This window comes from Salvia splendens, chromosome 15 (genome assembly GCF_004379255.2).
Source record: "Salvia splendens isolate huo1 chromosome 15, SspV2, whole genome shotgun sequence".
Classification (NCBI taxonomy): domain Eukaryota; kingdom Viridiplantae; phylum Streptophyta; class Magnoliopsida; order Lamiales; family Lamiaceae; genus Salvia; species Salvia splendens.
The window spans coordinates 29,492,654-29,498,653 of record NC_056046.1 but is presented as its reverse complement, the minus strand read 5'-3'; the positions used below and the strand labels follow the sequence as shown (position 1 = coordinate 29,498,653).

The 6,000-nt window shown below is 38.1% G+C and overlaps 1 pseudogene; it reads right to left on the bottom strand.

Moving 5' to 3' along the window:
* Positions 1 to 224: 224 nt before the first annotated feature.
* LOC121768285 lies at positions 225 to 1,243 on the bottom strand (annotated as a pseudogene).
* Positions 1,244 to 6,000: the final 4,757 nt, after the last annotated feature.

Below are 6,000 nucleotides of genomic sequence, written 5' to 3'. Positions count from 1 at the left end.
CAACAATGTGTCGTTCTGGCTTGAACCGGAGAGGCTCATCCCAAATCCTAGGGTTCCGACCTAGGCCAGGGCGGCTAAGCACCACATGACTACCCTTTGGGATGAAATAGCCACCCATGACAATGTTTTTGCTTGAAATGTGAGGCAAAGTAAATGGTGATACCGGGTGGATTATCAATTGTTTCCAACATCATTTCCTATAAAATCAACATCATATTATTCCCATGATGAAGTCATAATAATATATTACAAGATTTTAATCAACAACTTTGGCCAAATAAATACTTACAAGAATGACTGCTTTTATCTCTCGAATTGACAATAGGGGCCTATTTTGTGAGTTCTTGAGGTTTATCAAAATACCAAGAATATCATTATCCTCGCTCTTAAGTCCTAGCTTCCACATCTCCATTCTCTTTTCGATTGCTTGATCGTGGTATTTTCTTACATTCTTGATGGCATCTGTGATCATCTTTTTATTTCCATCCAAATCAAAAACCTCCAACCACGGCAAAAAATCAGCAATAGCGAATCCGTAGAGACATGAAAGAATGGTGAACAATCCATCTACATGTTCTCTCTATTCAATTCCCGGGCCTCCGTCATCCATTCCCGACCCGAAAAACCTTTCGCTAAACACCATCTTCCTTATCACATTGCCACAGTAATGCATAGTTACATCTCTCACGTTCACAACTTCACTTTTATGTGGATTGATGCCTTGATTATATACAAATCTCACGAGATGATCGGCTTCCTCTAATCGTTTTGCATGGAGCCGTCTGAACACATCATTTGTGAGCACCTCCGACACCAGCACCCTCCTCATTTTCGTCCACTGGTTACCGGAGGGAGAGAGGGAAGGTGAAAGGTATCCATTGCTGACGAGGCGGGCCGAAGAGATGTAGGGCCGGGAGGCAATGACGCTGTCATGCTTCTTCAAGAACTCGATAGAGAGTTCCGGAGAAGAGACGGTGATGACGTTGACGCGGCCTAGCTTGATGCAGGCAATCTCCGTGTTGAGTTGCTTCATGACATTGTGTATCCACCGGAATGCGGGCTTCTTCCGAAGCATTTCCGGCAGGCTGCCGACGATCGGGTAGGAGGTGGGGCCCGGTGGAAGTGGCGGCACCGTTGAACTTTTGTTAATTGATTTGAGTAAAAAAAATCTTAGTGAAACTAAACATAAAGCTGTTGCTATTAACGAGGGAAGTTCATTGCTAAATCTTGTTTCTACTTTCATGTTAGAGTTTACCATGTTTGAATCTATGAGCTAATGTGTACGTAAGCTCTAAGATTGGGCTTGCAACTTTATAGAGGGAAGTGAGGAATTGGATGCAAATAGCCTTGAGATTAATTTAGACTTGTATTAGGTTTACGTATATTGGTTGAGGCATACGACGAGTAATGAGTTATTATTGAGTTCGGGGTGTGATATTGTAATGCACTGTGTTGACATTGATATTTAAAATGTCAACAAAAATTTGTGTTGACATTGATATGCGATCGTATAGACATTTTTAATATACTGCATCGATGAGTTAACAATTTTAGAAAACGCGCCCCAAGTTTCTGAATATGAATGAAAATTTAGACTATTGTATTGGTGAGTATTTTTATTTAATTCGATACTCATAAATCATAATCCAAATGTGAAAAAATAGGACCGTACATTTATAGCTTCAATTTCAAGTACTTGAATTTGTTGGATGAAATTATAAAATTTAATACTCTTATTAAGCTTGTAAATATCGCAAACAATTTAGTAGTGCTAGTTGTGAACGCAATACGAAAATTATTATTTCTCTGTCATGTTTTTATTTCTCACTTTTTTTCGGCGTCAGGCCACAACTCACACAATAATAACGTCTTTCATACTACCTCCGTCCCCCAAATATTGTTCCACTTTGACCCGACACGGGTTTTAAGAAAATGTAATGGAAAGTGAGTTGAAAAAGTTAGTGGATTATGGGTCTTACTTTAATGTCAGTAGAAATGAGTAAGTGAAATATGGGTCCACTACCAAAAATGGTAAAAAGTGAAATGGGACAAACTTTCTAGGACGGAGGTAGTATTAATAAACATATTACTTGTTTGTTTTTGTTGTAAAATTGAAATACGAGAAATAATAAAAAATTAATTCATTAATAACAGGAATAAAGTAATCCGTTGCTCATTGCTCGTTAAATGAATGGAAATTGACGAGGAAAAAACGAACGACGGAATCATTTATTCACATCCTTATTTATCAATCGTTATAATTGGTTTGTCCGAGACCAATAAGCATTTAATTGATTGCTTAGTTTTACAAAAGAAACCAACAGAGTGTGGCAAGATTCTATAGGAAAGTCGTCAAAAATAGTTCGAATTAAAAAATAGTTGCTATTTCATTTATTAATTCAATTTTTAAAAATTCCGGCGATGTTTTTCGACCCTCTCCTAATAGTTGCTCTAGAATTATGTTTTCTTTATTAATTGGAATTTTTAAATTTTGGGGAGTGTTTTTCGACCCATTCCTAATAGTCGCTATACAATTATATTGATACCTTATATAGGAAGCTAGAAGTTAGGCCATCGGTGTTCATTCTATAAATATTGTGGCTATATATCAAATTACCATAACAAACAAAACTAGATGTAATTATACCAAACATTTAGAGATATTTTCTGTTACCTAATCTAGTAACGGAGCCTTGATTCTCATTCTATATAAGTTATTCTACCACAAAATACTTTAGTAAGAGCCATCATTCCTCACTACGTACCGAGAAGCGCTCCATTTTATCAAGCATTTAGAGCATAAACGACTGGGTCGAAAGAGAGCACAAGTTTGAGAACTTTCCAAGCACGCCTATGCTCGGGTTTCTTCACAAATATCGAGAATGTACCAACCACAATATCATCTTTCAATAGGGATGTCAATGCACACTGAAACCTATAGATCGAATAGCCTGCTAAATTTATGCATTAAATTTTAGGATGTTACCCTCCGTTCAATAAAAATAGAGACTTTGTAGACAGCACGAGTTTTAATGCAAAATTCGTGAAGTATGAGAAATGTAGAAATAAAAGGTGATAAGAGTATTGTTATTGGAGACTGCGTCAGCCATAAAATGACTTTTTTATGGGATGGCATGGAGTTCAAGAAATAGATGTTTAATGTATTAAATAGATAGATAAAAAAGTAAAAGCGAGAAAAAAATATAGAAAATAGAGTAGAAAGTGAATAAAGTAGAGAGGATAAAGTAAGAGAGGGTAAAGTAAGAGTGGGAAAAAGTGTTATATATAGATAGAACTCAACCAACTACGAGAGAACATCCTAAAATGGAAAAATGACTCAACTATGAGGGAACAGAAGAAGTTGAGACGTGTTACTTTTTGGGTTGTCCCAACTAAATGACACATTTCATTTTGCAATAATTATCTGACTTCTCTCTCATACTTTGTCTTTTGTCCTCATCTCTTATACTTTATTATCTCTTCTATTTCTTAATTTATTATTTGTTTTACTTTACTATTTATAATTTAATTCACTAAACATAACTACTTGTATTCATGTGCCAAAATAAATGCCTCACTTAGGCTGGAATGGAGGGATTATTAGTTAAAAAACATTCAAAAAATGTAATACCCCAAATTTTTCTACCGTTTTAATTATTCTTCAGGACGTCGTTTGGGTACCTGAAAATTTTTCACCTTTGTCTTTTTATTGTCGTGAGAATAATTTTACGTTTGGACCTATTACAATTATTCTCTAACAAGTCCAATTATTTTTCTTGAGTAAGCCCACTTAGTTTTTGAGCCCAAGTCAATTTCATTATTTTTACAAATCAGTTACGGAAGGGAGATATGATAGTAGTATTTCAAGTGACAGATATATATGAAACTGCTGTAGATAGTCTTTCCACTAATAATTCCACCAATAATCAAGATCCATTGCGGCTGCTCATGACGGACAACAGTTATGATGACGGAGAATTGCGCTGAGGCGGCGACGGCGATCCCGGCAGTGGCAACAGGCTGTCGGCAACAACGGCCGTGACTCACGGTGGCGCTGCAATGTGAGAGAGAGAAGAGGAGCGGCGAGTGACAGAGACAACGGGAGTTTGGGGATGATACGGCAGCGACGGAGGTTGGACAGGGTGCCATTTTTCGGGGCTGCCGAGCCGAGAAAAAAATGAGGAGCCCGGCAACCTTTGCGGCGTCGAGAAGCCTGAGAGAGAAAGAATGAGTAAAGCTGATCGGGGCATGATAGCAGCGGCGTGAAGGGAAAGAGAGAGAGGAGATGACGGAGTCGGAGACAGAGGGATAGAGAGAGAGAGAGAGAGGTCTTGTGAGAGTGAATTAGATGGAGAGAAATAGTTGCAGATCGATGCGAATTGTGTGAGACAAAAGGGGAATTGGAGCTCTCTGATTTTGGGAGTTCATTGATAACGTAAGGTGAGAAAAGTTGAAGAAGTTTTGGGCTTTGTTATACTTAAATGTTGTGTGCAATGTGAATTAAATTATATATTTGGGCCTATTGTTTTTAGTAAACGAGATGGATTGGAATTTATCTAGTCTTTGGGCCAGAGTACATTAAATCAATGGGTGTCTTCATTGAATATTTGTCATGCCATGTTTTTCAAGAACGGAAAGGAATTCAAGTTCAGAAAATTTAAATTTACAAGGTGGGCTTTCTTTATAAATAAGGGCTATGCCCTAAGTATATTTTTATGCGAAAATGATGTTGTGAACCTATCTGATGTGACTTTTGTCATGCCATGTTTTTTTTATATATGGAACCTATCTGATGTGACTTTTGCCATCAATGAATAATCAAAATCGGGTCTGATTAGGGAGTGAGTCCCTACTCAGGCTAGTGTACACCTATGGAGATCTTGCGCCATCTTTCGAGTTGGCTGGTCTAGTGACTTGGGATGTGGCCGCATTCCTTGTCATCGATGGATCAGATATGGTAGACATCTATGGGAAAATGGTTGATCAACCGAATTTTACAATGGCAGTGACTTTAGTGTCTTGGGCATTTTCAAACGCTTATCCCGTGGGCTAAGTCAGGCCTTGTACATATCATACAGTACATAATGCTTCCTATAATGTTGACATAAGGGATATCTTGCACTTCTAATCTTTCGGCCTCTTTCTTCGGGATCTGCTCGAGTGATAGCTTAAAATGTTGTCCCAATGGAATTGACACTCTTAGAATTCTTCAAAACTTCTGAATCAACATTGTCAAGTAATCAGTCTAAGTCAGCCACAATTCCCCTTTACTTCTATCTCTATGAATGTCCATTCCTAGTATCCTTCGGGCTTCCCCCAAATCCTTCATTTCAAAGTCCTTTTGGAGTTCTTGCTTTATAGTGCTAATTTCTGTAAGATTCTCAGCTCCCACCAACATATCATCAACATACAAGACCAAGTATGCCACTGCCTTTCCATGCCTTTATAGTGACTTGATGTAAACGCAACTATCATAGGCAGACTTGACAAAACCAACATTCATCAGATGCGCATCAAAAGTTTTATACCACTGGCGGCTACTTTGCTTCAACCCATACAAGCTTTACTTTAGCAAACAAACTTTACTTTCTTGCCCAAGAACTTGAAACCCGAGAGGCTGCTCCATGTATATGGTTTTTCCAAATCACCATGTAGAAAGGCTATCTTTACATCCAACTGATGCAACTCCCAATTTCTTTGGGTGATCACAGACAATAAGATCTTGATGGATGTGTGTTTCACCACACGGGAGAAAACTTATAAGATCCTGATGGATGTGTGTTTTACTACAGACTGCAAGTGTTGTGAGCAATCGCTCTCCATTGATGGTGGAGGCCCTTTACACAATGAACAGGGTAAATTTGGTTTTGATTTATGTTGCCTACAATGATTAATACACTGCATATCCTTTGACATTGTTATTTGCATATGCAAACTCCCCCTGGTGTTCAACTCCCGATCTAAGGATATCTCCAAACCTTCCCACAGGTGGTGGGGCTT